This window comes from Puma concolor, chromosome D4 (assembly GCF_028749965.1).
Source record: "Puma concolor isolate L17-30 chromosome D4, mPumCon1.1.hap2, whole genome shotgun sequence".
Taxonomy (NCBI): domain Eukaryota; kingdom Metazoa; phylum Chordata; class Mammalia; order Carnivora; family Felidae; genus Puma; species Puma concolor.
In genome coordinates, this window is record NC_141679.1 from 2,246,604 (window position 1) to 2,270,264 (window position 23,661).

A 23,661-nucleotide genomic window follows, 5' to 3' on the forward strand; every position below is an offset into this window, starting at 1 on the left:
CCCTCCCATAAGGAATATAATGCTTTAATGCCAAGTATTTTTAATATTGAGATTCAGTACTATGGAAATAACATACAAAAATACAATCTCACCTCACTAACCTGTTCTTCATTCCTTTGTTTTTTTTTCTCTCAAGTTTAGCAAGGAAAACACCTGTCATCATCATTACTCTCTTCTTCAGTATACTAATCCTCCTTCAAAATGGAATGGTCATGGCTCAGGAACTTCTGGGGAAAAAAAGGAAAGATGTGTATTATTAGCTTTTTTCTTTGAAAAAAAAATCTCATGAAAATTTATATATCTGTGGGCTGGGTAAATTTCATGACAGGAAGAAAAGTGGCTTTCCTGCCCACATAAAATTATAAAAACAAAATATGAACAGCTAAACCTAAGAAAGAATATAAATTCTTGAAGAATTTCAGGGATCATAATGGCAATAAGACAGAGTGCATTTCCAAAATAATGGCAAAGGCAGTGTACAAATGAAACACTCTGATTCAGAATAATTGCTAAGAAATGTATACAAATGCACTTTAATGAAGAAAGTTAAATAACAAACTTCATACCATATGCCTATCCCATACTCTATTACATACTTTAGAACCTTCAAAAATAAAAATAACTACGTGGGTGGGGAGTTATAAGTATCATCAGAAATACAAAACAAAACGGAGCAATACTCAGAAACAAGAGAATTCTTTCAAATGACCAATACTTAAAGTTTGTATAAACTGTTCACTGACTTTATGGCATCAAATTCAAATAAATTGCTTTACTATAACCACCAATGAAGGGCCATGTGGAGAGTTTCTCTATCTGGGCAGAATGCAAACAAGTGATAAATTAAATCTTAATTGTGGATGTCATTTTGCCTGAAATTTCCTGACACAGTAAACATAATAAATATCCTTTCAGCTCAGTTTCTTACATTAATGTCAGGGCTTCAAAAATATGACACCTACCAACCCCTGTGATTATTCAAATATGAAAAAAGAGAATTTAATAAATTATCTTGTATACTGGAATTCAAAGCTCTACATTTGTAGGGAAAATTGAAGACTGACAAATAAATTTACATGGAGCAATTTTCCAAACCTGTTAATGTAAAAGGTATTTGGTAAAACATCATCCCTGAATCATCTTGAGCCTCATAATCACTATCATCTTATTTTCACTTTAAAATAAAATATTTTCCAATGACTCAGAGTTCTATAATACAAAATAAGCACATGAAAACAAACCTAGGTCACTTGCAGCAGTTGAAAGCCAATTTTTCTCTCCCTCTCCCTCCCTGTTTGTCTTTCTCTCTCTGTCTCTGTCTGTCTCTCTCTCTCTCTCTCTCACACACACACACACACTTTATATTGATATAAAATGTGAATATTTCGTAATAGGAGTGAGAATACTCCCATCTGATAGAGGATTATCATTATTGAGTATTTCTACAGGAATCTAATGTAACCAAGGCTGCTTTGACACAATTTTTGCTCTGAGAGGAAAGATTATCACAGATTATAAGATTATAAAGCAAATATGAATAATCCATGAATTATCCAGTTCATAAATAAATAACTAATATAATAAATTTCATGAAGACAATAACATACAGTCAACACTCAGTATGGTGTCTGTCACAAAATAAGTTTCCTTACAAAGCACATTGTGTTAAAGTTTATTAGATATTATATTCAACCAATCACAGCATGTGAACTTTGGAGATTCTGAGAATATCCACAAGGCACTCCTTACCTTGGTCATTAAAGTTCAGGCATATCCTGGAAGAGGAGTAAAGATGGTACAGGAGTAGGAGGACCCTAGTCTTTCCTCATCCCTTAAACACAGCTAGATAAATATCCAATCATTCTGAATACCCAAGAAATCAATCTGAGGACTTATGGAGCAAACTGCACAACTAAAGGAAGAGAAGAGGCCACATTGTGGAAGGTAGGTGTGGAGGCGCGGTTTGGGGAAGAAATGGATTGCTGGTGCTGTGGAGGGGAAGGAGCCCTGATCACAGAGAAAGGTGAGAGAGGGAACATATAGGGGAACATACAAGGAGAACACTTCTCCAAAGTCATTAACTGGGAAAATGAGAGGGGCTTATTTTCATGAGTTTTTGCAACTAGCAGGGCTCAAAGACTGGAGTTTAAGAGGCCTGCAGTGTGGCTGGCATATAGCCCTGAGGGTGCTGCAGTGCTCCAGCAGAGGAGGCAGGTAAGTAACCCAGGGACAGATGGCACAATCAGGATCACTTAACATACACTGGGAGAGATTGTTCCTTCTTAGAGCACATCTGAGAGAGATAGCATTGCCTCTTTGGGGACAAAAGAGTCAGTGGGTGCCATTTCCCTTCCCCAACCCTCAGTATAGGTGCAGAGACACCTGCTGAGGGTGGCTAACCTGGACACTGGCTGCTTGCTCCAAATCCCATGCCTCTGTGCTCTGATGCAACAGATCTTCTGGGTCTTTATCAGTCTGTATCAGTCTGATCAGTTTGGTCAGACTGTATCAGTCCCAGCTCAGTGAGACCCTTTCCCAGAAGACCAGCACAGGTCCCCACCATACTAGGTCCCTAAAGTTTGGAGTTTTTAAAGTTAGCTGGCCTGGTTGGGATAGAGCCCAAGCAAACTGGACACAATGTGAAAAGAGCAATCTTTAAAATGTCTAGGAAGAACAAGGGGAAATTATTCACTCTTCTGGGAGGGCCTCCCTGACCGCAGTAAGCATGAACTCCCCTCTCCAGGGACAAAGGAGACGGCTGGCGCCATTTCCCTCCTATCCTCCCCCTACCCGCTACCCCGCATAGACAAACTTCAGTAAACAGCACAAAGCCAACACTGGCTGCCTGCTTACACCAAGTCTCCCCCCCCCCCCCACCGTGCTCTGCTAGTGCTGCTTTTCTCTGGCAGGTGTACCTTAGGGCGAGTGCAGCAGGCCTCTTTCCTAGAAGACCAGCACAAACCCCTGCACACACCATGTCTACTGGTCACAGAGTTCTGCAAAGCTTCAGTTCTAGCGGAAGAGCATCAGGTCTCTTTGAAAGCAGCTCAAAGCACACCTAATTAAAACTCACCACCATGAGTCCAAGGTCCAAACGCTCTGCATTGCAGACAAGAAGAAACTCTGCAGAGCCACTGGCCTGTGGAAAAGAGCAGCTGTAATATCAGCAGAGTGCATGCAGCACACACCAGAGACACGCCCTGAAGTTCCAGGCTCTGGATAGTATATGACCTCTTCTTCATAAAGCCATTACTCAGGAGCAGGAAACATAACAGGCTTTCCTAACACAGAGAAGAAGGCAGAGACCTAAACAAAATGCCAAAATGGAGGAATCCATCCTAAAAGAAAAAACAAGAAAAGGTCACAGCCAGGGATCTAACTGAAACAGATATAAGTAATATGCCTGATCCAGAATTTAAAGCAACAATTATAAGGATACTAGCTGGGCTTGAGAAAAGCATAGAAGTCATCAGGGATTCCCTTACTGCAGAGATAAAAGAGCTTAAAACCAATCAGAATGAAATAAAAAAATACAATAACCAACATTTGAAACTGACTGGATGGAAAGACCATGAGGGCAGAAGAAGGAGAGGAATGAATAAGGGATACAGAAAATAGAATTATGGAAAATGATGAAGCTGAGCAAAAAAAGGGAAAGAAAAATCTTGGGATCACAAAAATATACTTAGGGAACTCAGTGACTCCATCAAATGTAATAGCATTCAGATCATAGGAGTCCCAGGAGGAGAGAGAGAAAAGGGGGGAGAAGGTTTATTTAAGGAAATTATAGCTGAAAACTTTCCTAATTTTGGAAAGGAAAAATATCCAAATCCAGGAGGCACAGAGAACTCAGAAAAATCAACAAAAGCAGGCTAATAAACAAAAGACATATTGTAGTTAAATTTGCAGAATATAAAGAAAAAATCCTAAACACAGCAAGACAAAAGAAGTCCTTAACTTACAAGGAAAGACCTATAAGTTTAGCAGTAGATCTCTCCACAGAAACTTGGCAAGCCAGAAGAGAGTGGCATGATATAGAAAGTGTGCTGAATGGGAAAAATCTGCAACCAAGAATACTCTATCCAGCAAGGCTATTATTCATAATAGAGGAGAGATAAAGAGTTTCCCAGACAAACACAAATTAAAGGAGTTCATGACTATTAAACCCACCTGCAAAAAATATTAAAGGGGTCTCTTTCATTGGGAAAGACCAAAAGCGACAAAGACTAGAAAGGAAGGGAGAAAATCTCCAGAAACAATGACGAAACAAGTAATAAAATGGCACTAAATATATATCTATCCATAATTACTCTGAATGTAAATGGACTTAATGCTCCAATCAGAAGACACAAGGTGAGGGCACCTTTGTGGCTCAGTTGGTTAAGCACCTGAGTCTTGGTTTCAGCTCAGGTCATGACCTCATGGTGAGATTGAGCTCTGCAAATCGCTCTATGCTGATAGCACATAGCCTGATTGAGATTCTCTCTTCCTCTCTCTCTCAAAATAAATAAATAAAACTTAAAAAAAGACATAGGATGTCAGAATAGATTCTTTAAAAGACCCATCTAAATGCTGCCTATAAGAGAATTGTTTAATTCACTTTAGACCCAAATACACCTGCAGACTGAAAATGAGGGGATGGAGAAACATTTACCATGCAAAAGGATATCAGAGGAAAGCCAAAGTAGCCATAGTTATATCAAACAAACAGGATTTTAAATCAAAGACAATAACAAGAGATGAAAAAGGGCATTATATCATAATAAAGAGGTCTTTCCAACAAGATCTAGCAATTGTAAATATATATGCCCCCAACTTGAAAGAACCTAAATATATAAAACGATTAATTGCAAACTTAAAGAAACTTATTGGTAATAATACAATGATATTAGGAGACTTTAACACCCCACTTACAACAATGGACAGATCATCTAAGCAGAAAATCAACAAGGAAACAGTGGCTTTAAATGACACACTGGACCAGATAGACTTAACAGATATATTCAGAACATTTCGTCCTAAAGCAGCAGGATACACATTCTTTTCAAGTGCATATGGGACATTCTCCACAACAGATCACATACTAGGTCACAAATCAGGCCTCAACAAATACAAAAAGATTGAGATTATACTATGCATATTTTCAGAACACAATGTTATGAAACTTGAATTCAGCCACAAGAAAAATTAGAAAAGACCACAAATACCTGGAGGTTAAAGAACATCCTACTAGGGTGGCTCAGTTGGTTAAGCACCTGACTCTGGCTCAGGTCATGGTCTCATGGTTTGTGAGTTCAAGTCCCACATCAGGTGAGCTCCTGCTTTGGGTGAGCTTGAGCTCCATATCGGGTGAGCAGGAGCCCTGCATTGGGTAAACTCTGCTTCTCTCTCTCTCTCTCTCTCTGACCTTCGTTAGATTCTCTCTCTCTTCCCTCATTCATTTGCATCCTGTCTCTCCTCAATAAAAAAAAAAAAAAAAGAAAGAGCATTCTACTAAAGAATAAATAGAAATTAAAGAAAAAATTGAAAATCACATGGAAATCAATGGAAATGAAAACATGACAGTCCAAAACCTTTGAGATGCAGCAAAAATGGTCAGAAGAGAGAAGTATATAGCAATATAGGCCTACCTCAAGTAGCAAGAAAAATCTCAAATACACAACCTAACTTTACACATAAAGGAGTTAGAAAAAGAACAACAAATGAAGCCTAAAGCCATCAGGAGAAGGTAAATAATTAGAGCAGAAATAAATGATATAGAAACAACGACAACAACAACAAAACCCAGAAAACAATAAAACAGCAGTGAAACCAAAGCTGTTTATAAATTAGTAAAATTTATAAATTTCTGGCCAGACTTACCAAAAAGAGAAAGGAACTGGAAAATAAAATCACAAATGTGAGAGAAATCACAACCAACACCATAGAAATACAAACAAATATAAGAAAATATTATGAAAAATTATATGGCAAAAAATTGGAAAATCTGGAAGAAATGGATAAATTCCTAGAAACACATAAACTACCAAAACTGAAACAGGAAGAAATAGAAAAACTTAACAGACTGATAATCAACAATGAAACTGAATCATTAATTAAAAAGCCTCCCAAAAAACAAAAGTCCAGGGCCAGGTGGCTTCACAGGGGAATTCGACCAAACATTTAAAGAAGAGTTAATACCTATTCTTCTCAAACTATGCCAAAATATAGAAATGGAAGGAAAACTTCCAAAGTCATTGTATAAGACTAGCATTACCCTGATTCCAAAACCAGATAAAGACTCAAGTAAAAAAGAAAACTACAGACCAATATCCCTGATGAACATGGACGAAAAAATCTCAACAAAATACTAGAATATCAAATCCAACCATACATTAAAAGAATCATTCACCATGAGGACCCTGGGTGGCTCAGTAGTTAAGTGTCTGACTCTTGATTTTGGCTCAGGTCATGATCTCAAGGTTTGTGAGTTCACGTTGGGCTCTGTGCTGACTGTGTGGAATCTGCTTGGGATATATTCTCTCTCTCTCTCTTTCTCTCTCTCTCCCCTCCCCTCCCCTACTCTCCCTCTCTCTCTCAAAATAAATAAACTTAAAAAAAGAATCATTCACCATGATCAAGTGGGATTTATTCCTGGGTTGCAATAGTGATTCAATATTTGCAAATCAAACAACATGATACACCACATTAATAAAATAAAGGATAAGAATCATGTGATCTTGTCAACAGATGCAGAAATAGCATTTGACAAAATACGGCATCCATTCTTGATAAAAAGCCTCAACAAAGTACAGATAGAGGGAAACATACCTCAACATCATAAAGGCCACATATGAAAAACCCACAGTTAATATCATCCTCAGTAGGGTATAAGTGAGAGCTTTTCCTCTATGGTCAGGAGTAAGACACAGATGTGTACTATCAACACTGTTGAGAGGTTAAAGAACATTCTATTAAAGAATGAATGGGTTAACCAGGAAATTAAAAAAGAAATTAAAAAAATACATGGAAGCACATGAAAACAAAACCTGACAATCCAAATCCTTTGGCATGCATCAAAGGCAGTCCTAAGAGGCAAGTATATTGCAATGCAGGCCTATATCAAGAAGCAAAAAAGTCCCCAGTACACAACCTAACCTTACACCTAAAGGAGCTAGAACAGGAAAAGCAAATAAAGCCTAAAGCCAGAAGAAGAATGGAACTAATAAAGATTAGAGCAGAAATAATGATATACAAACAACAACAAACAGTAGAAAAGATCAATGAAACTAAGAACTGGTTCTTTGAAGGAATAAACAAATTGATAAACCCTTAGCCAGACTTATCAAAAAGAAGAGAAAGGACACAAATAGATAAAATCACAAATAAAAGAGGATAGATTACAATCAATCCCACAGAAATACAATTATAAGAGAATACTATGAAAAACTATGTGCCAACAAACTGGGCAATCTGGAATAAATGCACAAATTCCTAGAAACTGATGCACTGTCAAAACTGAAACAGGAAGAAACAAATCTGAACAGACCTATAACCAACAAAGAAATTGAATCCATCATCAAAAAACTCCCAACAAGAGTCCTGGGCTAGATGGCTTCCCAGGGGAATTCTATCAGATATATCTATATATTTATATATCTATATCTATATGTATCTATATATCTATATCTATATTTATATATCTATATATCTATTGTGTATTTATTCATTTTGAGAGAGAGAGAAAGAGAATGTGTGGGGGAGGGAGAGAGTGGAAGAGAATCCCAAGCCAGCTCTGCACTGTCAGCACAGAGCCTGACTCAGGGCTTGATTCCATGAACTGTTAGATCATGACCTGAGCCAAAACCAAGAGTTGGAGACTTAACCAACTGAGCCACCCAGGCTCCCCTACCAGATATTTAAAGAAGAGTTAATACCTATTCTTTTCAAACTGTTCCAAAAAATAGAAATTTCAAACTCATTCTATAAGGCAAACATTACGTTGATTCCAAAACCAAAGACCCCACTAAAAAGGAGAATTACAGGCCAATATTCCTAATGAACATGGATGCAAAAATTCTCAACGGGATACTAGCACATCAAATTCAACAGTACATTAAAAGAACTATTCACCATGATTAAGTGGGACTTATTTCTGGGCTGCATAAATCAATCAACGTGATAACACTACATTAATAAAAGAAAGGATAAGAACCATATATATGATTCTGTCGCTGGATACAGAAAAAGCGTTTGAGAAATACAGCTCCATTATTGATTAAAAACAAACAAAGGAGAGATAGATGGAACATACCTCAACAACAAAAACACCATATACGAAAGACCCACAGCTCATATAATCCTCAACAGGGAAAAATTGAAACTGAGAGCTTTTCCCCTATGGTCAGGAACAAGACACAGATTTCCACTCTCACCATTACTTTTTAACACAGTACTGGAAATCTTAGCCTCAGGAATCAGACAAAAAGAAATTAAAGGCATCCAAATCAGCAAGGAAGAATTCAAACTTTCACTATTCAGATGACATGAAAGCTTATGTGTAAAACCTGAAAATCTCCACCAAAAAAAACCCTGCAAGAATACATGAATTCAGCAAAGTCACAAGATATAAAATCAATGTACAGAAATCTGTTGCATTTGTATACACCAATAATTAAGCAGCAGAAAAAGAAATCAAAGAATAGATCCAATTTGCAATTGCACCAAAAGCAATTAGATGCCTAGGAACAAACCTAACCAAAGAGGTAAAAGATCTGTACTCTGAAAACTATAGAACACTTATGAAAGAAATTTAAGAGGACACAAAGAAATAGAAAAGCATTCCATGCTCACGGATTGGAAGAACAAACATTGTTAAAATGTCTGTACTACCCCCAAACAATCTATACATTGAATTCAATCCCTATCAAAACACCACCAGCAGTTTTCACAGAGCTAGAATAAACAATCCTAAAACTTTTATGGTACCGCAAAAGACCCTGAATAGCCAAAGCAATCCTGAAAAAGAAAAACAAAACTGGAGGCATCACGATTCTGGATTTCAAGCTATACTACAAAGCTGTAGTCATCAAGACAGCATGGTACTGGCACAAAAACAGACACAAAGATCAACAGAACAGAAAAGAAAACCCAGAAATGGACCCACAACTATATGGTCAACTCATCTTTGACAAAGCAAGAAAGAGTATCCAATGGAAAAAAGACAGTCACTTCCACAAATGATGCTGGGAAAACTGGACAGCAACATGCAGAAGAATGCAACTAGGCCACTTTCTTACACCATACACAAAAATAATTTCAAAATGGATGAAAGGCCTAAATATGAGACAGGAAACATTCAAGGTACTAGAGGAGAGGACTTGCAGCATCTCCTGACCTCAGCCATAGCAACTTCTTACTAGACAAGTTGCCAAAGGCAAGGGAAACAAAAGCAAACATGAACTATTGGGACTTCATCAAGATAAAGATGTGAAAGTGAAAGAAACAACAAAACTAAAAGGCAGCCTACAGAATAGAAGATAATTACAAATGATATATAGGATAAAGGGTTCATATCCAAAATCTATAAAGAATTTATCAAACTCAACACCCAGAAAACAACCCAGTTAAGAAACTGGCAGAAGACATGAATAGACACTTTTCGAAAGAAGACATCCAGATGGCTAACAGGCACATTAAAAGATGCTCAACATCACTCATTGTCAGGGAAAAACAAATCAAAACAACCATGAGATACCACCTCACACCTGTCAGAATGGCTAAAATTAACACAAGAAACAACAGATGTTGGTGAGGATTCAGAGAAAGGGGAACCCTTTTGCACTGTTGGTGGGAATGCAAACTGGTGCACCCACTCTGGAAAACAGTATGGAGGTTCCTCAAGAAACTAAATATATGGGGCGCCTGGGTGGCACAGTCGGTTGAGTGTCCGACTTCAGCCAGGTCACGATCTCGCGGTCCGTGAGTTCGAGCCCCGCGTCGGGCTCTGGGCTGATGGCTCAGAGCCTGGAGCCTGTTTCCGATTCTGTGTCTCCCTCTCTCTCTGCCCCTCGCCCGTTCATGCTCTGTCTCTCTCTGTCCCAAAAATAAATAAACGTTGAAAAAAAATTAAAAAAAAAAAAAGAAACTAAATATAAAACTACCCTATGATTCAGAAATTACACTATTAGGTATTTATCCAAGGGATACAAAAATACAGATTCGAAGGGGTATATGAACCCCAATGTTTATAACAGCATTATCAACAATAAACAAAATATGGAGAGAGCCCAAAGGTTCATCAACTTATAGATAAAGATGTAGTGTGTGTGTGTGTGTGTGTGTGTACACACACACACTATGGAATCTTTTACTCAGTTATCAAAAAGAATAAAATCTTGGGGCACCTGGGTGGCTTGGTCGGTTAAGCATCCGACTTCAGGGGCGCCTGGGTGGCGCAGTCGGTTGAGCGTCCGACTTCAGCCAGGTCACGATCTCGCGGTCCATGAGTTCGAGCCCCGCGTCAGGCTCTGGGCTGATGGCTCGGAGCCTGGAGCCTGTTTCCGATTCTGTGTCTCCCTCTCTCTCTGCCCCTCCCCCGTTCATGCTCTGTCTCTCTCTGTCCCAAAAATAAATAAACGTTGAAAAAAAAAAATTAAAAAAAAAAAAAAAAAAAGCATCCGACTTCAGCTCAGGTCATGATCTCACAGTCTATGAGTTCGAGCCCCACGTCAGGCTCTGTGCTGTGCTGACAGCTCAGAGCCTGAAGCCTGTTTCAGATTCTGTGTCTCCCTCTCTCTCTGCCCCTCCCCTGTTCATGCTCTGTCTCTGTCTCAAAAATAAACGTTAAAAAAATTAAAAAAAAAAAAAAGAATAAAATCTTGCCATTTGCAACAACATGGATGGAGCTAGAATGTATTGTGCTAAGCGAAATAAGTCAATCAGAAAAAGACAAATACCATATGATTTCACTCATATGTGGAATTTAAGAAAGAAAAGATGAACATATGGGAAGGGAGGTGAATCAAGGACAGAAGTAAACAAACCACAAGAGACTCTAAATTTTTTTAAGTTTATTTATTTGAGATAGAGAGCATGCGTGCACATGTACATGCGAGTGGGGGTAGAACAGAGAGGGAGTGAGAGAATCCCAAGCAGGCTCCACACTATCAGCACAGAGCCCGATGTGGGCCTCAAACCCAGGAACCATGAGATCATAACCTGAGCCAAAACCAAGAGCCGGCCACTCGACTGACTGAAGCCACCCAGGCGCCCCCAGATTTTTTTTATTAGCAATGTTTCTTGATAGTTTCTTTTATATCTTCCCTGGAATGTGTTTTATGTCCTTTGTCGGTATGCATATTGGGTCTTTGTCCTTGTTTGTAATAGTCTTCTGCTTCATATATGTTGCAAGTACTTTGTTTATAGTAGGCTTTCTATAAAATTTATGGTGATTTTAAGTATGTCCACAAATACTTTGATATTCCTCCCTTGGAGAAATTGATCTTATTAATCCCTATCTTTCAGCATGACTGGAGTGTGAATGACTTCCTTTTTTGCACAGAATGTGGCAGTGACACTGTCTGACTTCCAATACTAGGTAATGAAAGGCACTGCAGACTTGTCCTCTCTCTCAAATCACTCTCTGGAGAAAGCCAACCATCACATTGTGAGGACACTCAGTCCTTTGAAGAGGCCTGTGTGGTGAGGAGCTGAGACTTCCCACCCACAGCCATGAGAGTGAGCTATCATGGAAGTGGATTCCAGTCCCAGTCAGATGATCACAGCCCTAGCCAGTACCATCCCCAGAAGCCTGACCTTCAAAAACTGTGTGAAATAATTAATATTTGATTGCTTAAACTGTTAAATATTGTGGTGACTTGTTATACAACAGACAACATACAATTTTAAACTTTTTATTGTGAAACTATGTACAGAGAAATGGATAAAACATAGATGTACAGTTTAGCAAAGTATTATAAAGCAAACACTAATGCAATTACTACTCAGGTTAAGAAATAGAAAACTGCAGGTCCCTAGAAAGAACATATGTGTTCTTTCATGATAAAAACCCTCTTAATCCACTTTATATGTAATCACAATCTTGAATCTTGAATTCGTGGTAATCAATTCTTTGTTTTGCTTCATGGTTTTACCCATGTTTAAATCTGTAAGTAATACCATTTCATTTTGCTTATTTTTGAATTGTATCTAAGTGTAACTGTACTAGATTTATTCTTTTATATCTTACTTCATTTGCTCAACCTTCTGTAAGATTCACCAGTGTTGTTGCATGTAGCTGCATGTAGTCTGTTTATTTGTATTATTATTCCTGTTGTGTAACTCTGCCATAGAATAATTATTTTATTTTTGAACTCCTGGGTTTTTTTTTTCTACTTTGGGGCTACTGAACACTTTTATGAAAAATCTTGTTTATATGTCATGGTTCACATGTGCAAGAGCTTCTAAAGATATATATTCCTAGGAGTGGTGATATGAGTACCTCTGACTTTACCATTTAATAAACATTTTTCCAAGGGGAGATACTAATAGGCACTCCAGTGACGAATGAGTTCCTGTTGTGACATATCTTCAACATTTGTTACTTTTAAGCTTTCTAAGTTTCTTGCCAATCTGAGGGCTTAGAGTGGTATCTCACCATACTTTAATATACATTTCCTGAATAATAATTTTAAGTAAATTTTCATATTTGGCAATTCTTATTTCTCAATTCCCATCTATTTTCCATTCTTTGCCTGCTCTTTCTCATTGAAGAGACTTTTTAAGAAAAATTTTTTTTAACGTTTATTTATTTTTGAGACAGAGAGAGACAGAGCATGAATGGGGGAGGGTCAGAGAGAGGGAGACACAGAATCTGAAACAGGCTCCAGGCTCTGAGCTGTCAGCACAGAGCCCAACGCGGGACTCGAACTCACAGACCGCGAGATCATGACCTGAGTCGAAGTGCGCCACTTAACCGACTGAGCCACCCAGGCACCCCGACTTTTAAATATATATAGTCTACATTTTAACCCTTTGCTTATATATGTTGGAAAAATTTGACACGCTTACTTTATCTCTTCAAGTTTTAAATGGTGCTTTTAATGCACAGAATTTTTAAATTTTAATGTAGTTAAATTATAAATCTGTTCCCTAATGGGCAATTCTATTATGACTGATTTAAATAATTCTAACATACCACACAGTAAAAACAAACAAACTCTTCCATATGCTCACTCTTCTAAATGCTTTATAGTTTACTTTCCATGTGTCATAGAGTTGATCCTTGCATATGGTTTGAGGAAGAATTCCAGTTTTTTTTCCACATGGCTACTCAATTATCCCAACACTATTCTAAACATTATCCTTCCCTCCCATTGCTCTTCAGTGTTACTTCCTGTTCTGTTGTGTTACTATGTCCATGGACCTGTTTCTGGGCTCTCCCTTCTTTCCTTGATCTCTCTCACCTTCCTCATCCCGCTACCAACACTGTACTATCTTAATCTTCTTCATAACAAGTGTTCATATTACACCTTAATTTCATTTTTGACTGTTACAGGGGTGCTTGGGTGGCTCAGTTCGTTGAGCATATGACTTTAACTGAGGTCATGATCTCATGGTTCATGAGTTCAACCCCTCCGTCAGACTCTGTGCTGACAGCTCAGAGCCTGGAGCCTGCTTCAGATTCTGTGTTTCTCTCTCTCCCTCTGCCCCTCCCCTGCCCGTGCTCTCTCTCAAAAAAATAAACATTAAAAAACAAGTACCATTTTTTACTGTTCCTTAGCTATTCTCAGCCCTCTGCATTTCCATGTTGTCAAATTCCAGACAAAAATGTATTGAGATTGTGTTGGGATTGCATTGGGGGGAAATATATAAACTGAGGATATTGATATATCCAGAGTCCTCTGATCCAGGAACATAATATTCTGCACTTACTTGGGTCTTCTTTAATAAATCTAATTAAAGATTTATAATTTCACTTAAAAAGACTGTATACACATTTTATTACATTTATTCCTAGGTACTTAAAACTTTTTAGTGCATTGGGATGCCTGGGTGGCTCAGTCAGTAGAGCACCTGACTCGATCTCTCTTAGGGTTGTGAGTTCAAGCCCCACATTGGGTGTGGAGCCTATTTAAAAATAAAACTTTTTATTGCATTGTAATTAGTATCTCTTTTATTTTGTAAATAATCGGCATGTAGACGAACACTAGATTTTTATTTACTCATTTTTTATCTAGCAAAATTGTTAAAATGTCTTATTGATGCTAACAGTTGACCTGAAGTCTATTTGGGATTTGCTACATATATTATCATCTTATTTCCAAAAAGGATGGTCTCTTATTTCATCATTTCCAATCACTATACACTTATTTTTATGTACCTTACTGCTCAGGCTCAGTTCTCCAATAAAAATGTTAAACAGCAAGGAGCAGGGAGCCAACATGGTGAAGTAGGGGGAATCCATCCTTCCCGTCTCTCAAACAAAGAAGTGTAGAAGCCAAAGGACTTTGAACACCAGAGCTCAGGAGGAAAAGAGACTGAATCTACTAGGAAGAAAATGGGAAAGCTGGAAAAAAAGATAGGTGGGTAACTGCGAACTGGGGGAGATTAAAAAAAAAAAAAGGCTGCGTGGACACAGAGGGGAGGAACCCCCTTCCGTGGAGAGACAAAGGGAGGAGAAAGAGTGGCTAGGGAAGTGCAGGACCATATCTGGACAGGAGAAAGACCTCAACAAGATACTAGGCAAATCGAATTCAACAGCACATAAAGAATTATTCACCATGATCAAGTGGAATTCATTCCTGGGCTGCACAGCTGCTTCAATATTCATAAATCAATGTGATATAACATTAATAAAAGAAAAGATAAGAACCATATGATCCTCTCAATTGATGCAGAAAAAGCATTTGACAAAATTCAGCATCCTTTCTTAATAGAAACCCTCAAGAAAGTTGGGATAGAAGGAACACATTTAAACATCATAAAAGCCATTTATGAAAAGCCCACAGCTAATATCATCCTCAATGGGAAAAACTGAGAGCTTTCCCCCTGAGATCAGGAACACGACAGGGATGTCCACTCTCACTGCTGTTGTTTAACATAGGGTTGGAAGTTCTAGCATCAGCAATCAGACAACAAAATGAAATCAAAGGCATCAAAATTGGCATAATGAAGTCAAGCTTTCACTTTTTGCAGATGACATGATATACATGGAAAACCCAATAGACTCCACCAAAAGTCTGCTGTAACTGGTACATGAATTCAGCAAAGTCGCAGGATACAAAATTAATGTACAGAAATCAGTTGCATTTTTATACACCAATAATGGAGCAACAGAAAGACAAATAAAGAAACTGATCCCATTCACAATTGCACCAAGAAGCATAAAATACCTAGGAATAAACCTAACCAAAGATGTAAAAGATCTGTATGCTCAAAATTTAGAAAGCTTATGAAGGAGATTGAAGAAGATACAAAGAAATGGAAAAACATTTCGTGCTCATGGACTGGAACAAGAAATATTGTTAAAATGTCAATACTACCCAAAGCTGTCTACATATTCAATGCAATCCCGATCAAAATTGCACCAGCATTCTTCTTGAAGCTAGAACGAGCAATCCTAAAATTTGTATGGAACCACAAAAGACCCTGAATAGCCAAAGTAATATTGAAGAAGAAGACCAAAGCAGGAAGCATCACAATCCCAGACTTTAGCCTCTACTACAAAGCTGTAATCATCAAGACAGCATGGTATTGGCACAAAAACAGACACATAGACCAATGGAATAGAATAGAGACTCCAGAATTGGACCCACAAACGTATGGCCAACTAATCTCTGACAAAGCAGGAAAGAGTATCCAATGGAAAAAAGACAGTCTCTTTAACAAATGGTGCTGGGAGAACTGGACAGCAACATGCAGAAGAATGAAACTAAACCACTTTCTTACACCATTCACAAAAATAAACTCAAAATGGATGAAGGAACTGAATGTGAGACAGGAAACCATCAAAACCCTAGAGGAGAAAGCAGTAAAAAACCTCTCTGACATCAGCCGCAGCAATTTCTTACTTGACACATCTCCAAAGGCAAGGGAATTAAAAGCAAAAATGAACTATTGGGACCTCATCAAGATAAAAAGCTTCTGCACTGCAAAGGAAACAATCAACAAAACTAAAAGGCAACCAATGGAATCAGAAAAGATATTTGCAAATGACATATCAGATAAAGGGCTAATATCCAAAATCTATAAAGAACTCACCAAACTCCACACTTGAAAAACAAATAATCCAGTGAAGAAATGGGTAGAAGACATGAATAGACACTTTTCTAAAGAAGACATCCAGATGGCCAACAGGCACATGAAAAGATGCTCAACGTCACTTCTCATCAGGGAAATACAAATCAAAACCACATGGAGATACCACCTCACGCCAATCAGAGTGGCTAAAATGAACAAATCAGGAGACTATAGATGCTTGAGAGGATGTGGAGAAATGGGAACCCTCTTGCACTGTTGATGGGAATGCAAACTGGTGCAGCCGCTCTTGAAAACAGTGTGGAGGGGCGCCTGGGTGGCACAGTCGGTTGAGCGTCCGACTTCAGCCAGGTCACGATCTCGCGGTCCATGAGTTCGAGCCCCGCGTCAGGCTCTGGGCTGATGGCCCAGAGCCTGGAGCCTGTTTCCGATTCTGTGTCTCCCTCTCTCTCTGCCCCTCCCCCGTTCATGCTCTGTCTCTCTCTGTCCAAAAAATAAATAAATGTTGAAAAAAATTAAAAAAAGAAAAAAGAAAAAAAAAAAAAAAGAAAACAGTGTGGAGGTTCCTCAAAAAATTAAAAATAGATCTACCCTATGACCCAGCAATAGCACTGCTAGGAATCTACCCAAGGGATACAGGAGTGCTGATGCATAGGGGCACTTGTACCCCAATGTTTATAGCAGCACTTTCAACAATAGTCAAATTATGGAAAGAGCCTAAATGCCCATCAACTGACAAATGGATAAAGAAGATGTGGCTTATATATACAATGGAATACTACTTGGCAATGAGAAAGAATGAAATCCTGCATTTGCAGTAACATGGATGGAACTGGAGGGTTCCATGCTGAGTGAAATAAATCAGTCAGAGAAAGACAGACACCATATGTTTTTACTCATATGTGGATCCTGAGAAACTTAACAGAAAACCAGGGGGGAGGGGAAGGGGGAAAAAAAAGTTACCGAGAGGGAAATAGGCAATCCATAAGGGATTCTTAAATACTGAGAACTGAGGGTTGATGAGGGAGTGGAGGAGAGGGGGAAAGTGGGTGATGGGCATTGAGGAGGGCACCTGTTGGGATGAGCACTGGGTGTTGTATGGAAACCAATCTGACAATAAATTATATAGATATAGATGTAGATATAGATATATAAAACGTTAAACAGAAGTGGATTGTTTTGTTGCTGATTATAAATAGAAAGATTTTGGGGCGCCTGGGTGGCGCAGTCGGTTAAGCGTCCGACTTCAGCCAGGTCACGATCTCGCGGTCCGGGAGTTCGAGCCCTGCGTCAGGCTCTGGGCTGATGGCTCAGAGCCTGGAGCCTGTTTCCGATTCTGTGTCTCCCTCTCTCTCTGCCCCTCCCCCGTTCATGCTCTGTCTCTCTCTGTCCCAAAAATAAATAAACGTTGAAAAAAAAATTAAAAAAATATATATAAATAGAAAGATTTCAATGTACCAGTAAGGATGCTTTGTGGTAGGTTTAATATAGACACATTTCTCAATATAAGTTACCCTTTATTCCTTGTTTGCTAATTTTTTATTAAAATAAATTTTAAATTCTACTGAATAATTTTTCTGCATCTTCTGAGGTGTAACATGATTTTTATCCTTATTTAATCTGTCAATGTGGTAAGTTGCATTGATAGGTTTTCTAATATACAAACCTTACATTCCTAGAATAAACCTATCTTGACTATGATATATTGTCTGTTTTTAAAATATATCACTGGATTTGTTTTACTGACATTTTGCCATTTTGTATCCATGTTTATAATTATAAACCTATAATTTTCTTTTCTCTTTATGTCTTTGTCAGGTTTCATTATCAAGTTATGCTAGCCTTGTAAAATGTTGGGAATATTCACTTATTTCTATTCTCTGGGAACAGTATGAGGTTTAGAATTACTTTTTCACTGAATATTTAGCAGAACTCACCAGTGAAGCCTGGAGCTTCCATTTTGAGGAATTTTTTTCCTTTTAAGTCAGGTTTATGTACAGATCATTGAATTTGGACAAATGTACACATCATATACCACTACCACAAGATGTAGACCATTAACACCAACCAAAAATCTTTTCATGCTCCTTTGTTTTCAATCCTCTCTCCTTACCCAGGCCCAGGAAACTGCTAATTTGGTTTCTATTCCTATAGTGGAATCAACCAGTATATAGCCTTTGTGACTGGCTTCTTTCACCTAGCATAATGCCTTTGAGATTCATCCATGCTTGTGTATGCATCAGGATTTTGTTCCTTTTTATTGCTGAGTGATATTTCACTGTGTATATAGATGAACTACAACTTGTTTATCCACTCACCAGTTGATGAACATTTGGGTTGTTCCTGTACCTGGCTGTTTTCAATAAGCTCCTATAAACATTCACACGCAAGCCTTTGCACGGATATGGCAGTCACCTTGCAGAGGCAGATTTGCCAAGTTTGGTTTGGATGTCCAGACTGATGATGCTAGCACAAATTAAGAAAAGACTTCTTTTTGTAAAAAAAAAAACATTTGTTTTAATGTTTATTTATTTATTTTTGAGAGAGACAGAACACAAGCGGGGGAGAAGCAGAGAGAGAGAGAGAGAGAGAGAGAGAGGGAGACACAGAACCCGAAGTAAGCTCCCAGCTCTGAGCTGTCAGCACAGAGCCCGATGTGAGGCTCAGACTCACAAACTGTGAGATTATGACCTGAAGTCAGATGCTGAATCAACTGAGCCACCCAGGCACTCCAAATTAAGAAAAGACTTCTTACTCACTTATTCACATAAGGAGGCTTTCTGGGGAGAGCAGAATGCTTGCCAAGCAGGCCCAAAAAATGACTTAGAAGATCAAGGAAAGGAGACTGGCTTGGAGTTTTATGGGAGTGGGGCTGGAGGAAGGTTCCAGAGCATGGGCAGGGACTTGTGTGGTTTGAGCCTCATATCTTCACGAAAGCAGTGAGAGAGCACCTGTGTTGAGGTATTATTAGCTTGCTTGAAACTGGGAAGAAGGGGAAGAGAGAGGTGTTAGGCTTAAAAATTGTCCAAAAACATCAAAAGATGTTAGACTCTTTCTTATGGTACACATGTATTTTTTTTTTTACTCTTAGGTAAACACAAGAAATGGGATGGATTGCTGGTCTGTTAAGTGCATGTGTAACTTGGTAAGAAACTGTTTAACCATTTTCCAAAGAGGATGAACCATTTTGTCTTTCCCACAGCAGGCCAGGAGAGTTCCTACTGCTCCACATCCTGGCCAACAATTGTTATTTTCCACTCTTACCTTTAAAATTTTACCTATACTAGTAGCTGTGATTGTAATTTGCATTCCACAGTAACTAATGATCCTGAACATTTTTCAAGTGCTATTTGTCATCTACATATCTTCTCTGTTAATTTCTGAGGAAACTCTCAACTCTGTTCAATTCTTTTTTTAAATGAATATAGGACTCTTCAGCTTTCTGACTCCTTCTAGCAGGGTAATACTTTTGTAGGATTCATCCATGTCATCCAGACTGAGAATTTACCGGCATATCATTATTCATGATATCCTCCACACTCTCGTTAGTAATGTCCTCCTTCACATCCCCACTGTTGGCTTTTTGTGCTGTTTCTTTCTGTTACTTAGTCTTCGTAAGGAGTTGTCAATTTTATTAGTCTTGTCAAAGAGCCACATGTTAACTTTTGTTGTTCCTTTTTATTATGCATTTTTTTTGTTTTATGAATTCATTGTTTTTATTGTTTCATTTCCATTTTTGTTTTCCTGTTATTTTTTATAACATTTTAAGATGGATTGGAAGCTCATTAATTTGTAGCTTTTTTTTTTCTTTCCCAATATAGGCCCTTATGGCTATAAAATTCGACCTCATCCTGAGTTGGCTGCACTTTGCAGGTTTTGATTCATAGTATTTTTTCATCATTTGTTCAAAAGTAATTAAATTTCTCTTTCAACGTGCTCTTTGACATGTGGTTATTTTGTAGTAAGCTTAATTTCAAAACATGGAAATTTCTGATATTTTTGTCACTTATTTCTAAAATAATTTTATTGTGGTCAGCGAACATACTTTGAATAATAGTAATTCTTTACTATTTACTGAGACTTGATTTATTTCCCAGTATATTTCTTTTTTTTGGTAAATGTTCTGTGTACTTGCAAAAACAGATTCTGTAGTTGTAGATGTGATGTCCATATTGGGAAGTAAACTGTGTACCTCCTTATATTCTCGAGAACTCCTGCTTCTTTCTCTTGGTCAGTGACCTACTTGAATTAGTTTACCTTCTAGTACTTGGATGGAATTCAATATCATGTCAGTTTACAAAAATTAAATGACAGTCATTCTCCAACTTAAGAAAATATCTGAAAGCCAGAGAACTTTATCTTCTGTCAACACAGGGTGGAATGCAAAGGAGTTTACATTTACAGCCTCAGCAGGTTTTATGTGAAAATCAGGCCCAGATGCAGGATGAGTAATACTCTAATATTTGGGATTGGGATATTTGGAAGCACAATCTGATAATTTTGATACCCCTCCCCCTCATATCCCTGAACACTTCCTGATGGCAGAAACAGCGTTTTCCACATTAGCCTCACCTGAAGTGGATGCCTTAAATGATGATGTTTGTCCTTCTCAGGACCTACCTGCCCCTCCATTCCCCCAACTCCTCATTGTCTCTGTGTTGATACCAAGAGTCAGGTACCAGCACAGCCTGGGGAGAGAAATAAAAAGTCCTCCTATGAGAAAAAAATGCCTATATAACAAAAGGTATTACAGGAGCTGCCTAACAATAGGGCCTGGGGAGTCTGTGTAAAAGTGGATCCTTTTACACAGTGTTAGATAAGCGAATGTAGAATTTAAGAGCAGAGAGATCATTTATTGACCCGGGCACTCACCTTTGATTCATGACTTTTACTTAAGCAAAAATACCTAAAGCCATCTCAGCAGACTAAGGACAGGCAAAGTTGGAGTGGCAATCAAGATGGTTTGATCTGCAGGGATCTCAGGTGGTGGCTGATACCACAGTTCTCTAGGATGATAATTTATTTACATAAACAAGCAAACAAAATAAATAAATCATTAGCCGTTTGCTACCTTAATGGAAAATCAGGGTCCCACACCCAGGGCTCAGCTCTAAATCTACACACTCAGAGTACATGAAGTGGAAGGTCAGTCCCCCTTTAGTAACACTCCTGTAACTCCACGCAAATGTACACAGTAAATATTCCTGCAACCATTTCTCAAAGGAGCTTATGGCTATTCCCAGGCACTGGGTAGATCAAGGTCAGGTCGGGATGTTTCTTCACAGGTGATGGGCAAGCTGCTGCACTTGAAATGTCTCTCCACTTAAATAAAAACAATGAAAATAATACATTGTGGGTCTCTTTGGAATTTGAATTTGGAGGAAACAAGTACCAAAGTTGGGAATACTCTGATTCATTTATTGGATAACCCCAGAGGCTGCCAAATTCCCAAGGGTCCAGAGAAGATCCCAACTGTGGCACAAGCTGCCCTCCTTGATCCTAGAACTCAGCAGGTCGGAAGTTGCTCGTGAGATCTACGGTTGGTAAGGACGTTGTTTGGAATCTGGAAAGCTCCAATAGAGAAGACAGAACAGAGAGGTATGATTTGGAGTAAACTGATACCCTCTACAGAGGAGCACCAGTCATTTGAAGAGCAGCTCTCATGCCCTGGTAGTTACAGATCACCCCACCACAGGACACAAAGTGACAAGTGATCTGAGTTTGCCATCATAAACTAGATTTGATATGATCCATCATCACAGAAATTGGTGTGTACAGCAATGATCAATCGTGTAATGGTAGTGGCCCATTTGGGACTGGGCTTAAGCGGAGCCATAAGGCCCAGGTAAATCACAGGAACAGGTGGTCCGGACTCCTACCTGTGCTGCCTCTCCCTCAACCAGCACCCATGTTTCACAGGGGCTTCCTATGACTAACCAGCATGAAGAAATGACTCAGAGTGAATCACAACTAGGCTGGCTCATTATGTGGGTGTTGGCTGAAATGGTCTGCTGCTGCACCCCTGCCTCATTAGAATGCCACTTGGGACATCCCTGAAAGACACCATGAAAGGAAGTCCTTCAGGTGAACCAAGCTTGGAGTGGCTCTGTTAGTAATTCATTCATATGAAAGAAAATGACTAGAGGTACAGAGACACATGGACTTTTGACAGTGGCAGATGGCTTGTCTGGTCAGGGGCCTAGAAGGGTCTGAGGTCTGAGAAAGAGATGTGCAGTAGGGCAGACAGCATGAGATCTTTGTGTCTTACTTGAAAGCCTGCCAGAGACCATACACTGCAGAAAAGGCTCTCAGTATTACTGGTAACAGGATGACCATCTTTTGGCTGCCATGCCAGACAGACTATTCTTGACAACCCAGTCCTTGTGCAAAGGCCCGTGAACAGTGTCAGGGGTGAGAGCTAAGCACAGGCCCAATGGCAAGGGCTTCCTATATCAAGACTGACATAGTTGCCACCATTGCCAAAGGCCCATCTAGTAGACGGCAGACTGATGCTATCAACTTGGCACTATTAATCACAAGGCAGGATTTTGTCCTTATGACCCCTGCCCATGGTTCTACCAGCACATCACCCAGACGCCTGCAGAATGCCTTACCTGTGATATCCCACAGTCCTGCCTCAGAACAAAGGGCCCATTTTACACCAAAGGAGGTGTAACCATGAGCTCATGACTATGGAATGCATTGATCTTGTCCCCTACCCATCATCCAGAATTAACTGGTCTGATATGATGGTGGGATGCCCTATTGATGGTTCCCCTAAGGTGCTGACCAAGAGTCAATACTTAGTGTGGCTTGGATACCATCTTCCAATCCAGGATGTGGCATCATTTCTGAATCAATAATGACTGATGACCAATAGTGCCACTATTGCTAGAATACATGAGTCTGAGAACCAACAAGTGTAGGGGTGGCCCCCTCTCTTATGACAGACCGCAACCCTACATATTTTTTTGTTTCCCATCATGCAACCTTTGGCTCTCTGGGATTACAGGTCCTAGCTCCTGGAGATATGAGTGGAGACACTTCTTTCAGGGTCACAGCAAACATTCCTCTTAAGTGGAAGCTATGACTACCACCTGACTATTCTCTGTTCTTGGCCAGTGGCCCAAAGGTAAAGAAAGGATTGGCTCTGATGATTGGGATTGTAACTGACAAGCATCAGGGACTAGACTGCTCGTAGAGAATCAAGTAGAGTGGAGTGTGTCTATGTAAATAACTGGGTATCTCTTAACTGTCATACCCAGCAATGACTTTCAATGAGCAAGGAAAACCACCACAACAACACCCTGGGGATGAAGGTATGGATCACCCCACCAAACAAGCAACACACAGAGCCCAAAGTGCTGCTTAGAGTAAAGGGAATCCAGCAGAAGAACTCTTGCTCATTTTGCTAGTGCTCTG

At 39.1% G+C, this 23,661-nt stretch overlaps 1 long non-coding RNA gene across 1 annotated transcript in view; it reads right to left on the reverse strand.

The window, feature by feature from the left end:
- Positions 1-23,661, reverse strand: part of LOC147574649 (uncharacterized) — a 37,972-nt gene that overhangs the window by 13,265 nt on the left and 1,046 nt on the right. Inside the window, exons 2-4 of the long non-coding RNA XR_015243377.1 lie at positions 20,812-21,245; positions 18,558-19,221; positions 93-227 (exon numbers count right to left, since the gene is read on the reverse strand). This is a non-coding gene — a long non-coding RNA (uncharacterized LOC147574649). The remainder of the gene's footprint in view (positions 1-92; positions 228-18,557; positions 19,222-20,811; positions 21,246-23,661) is intronic.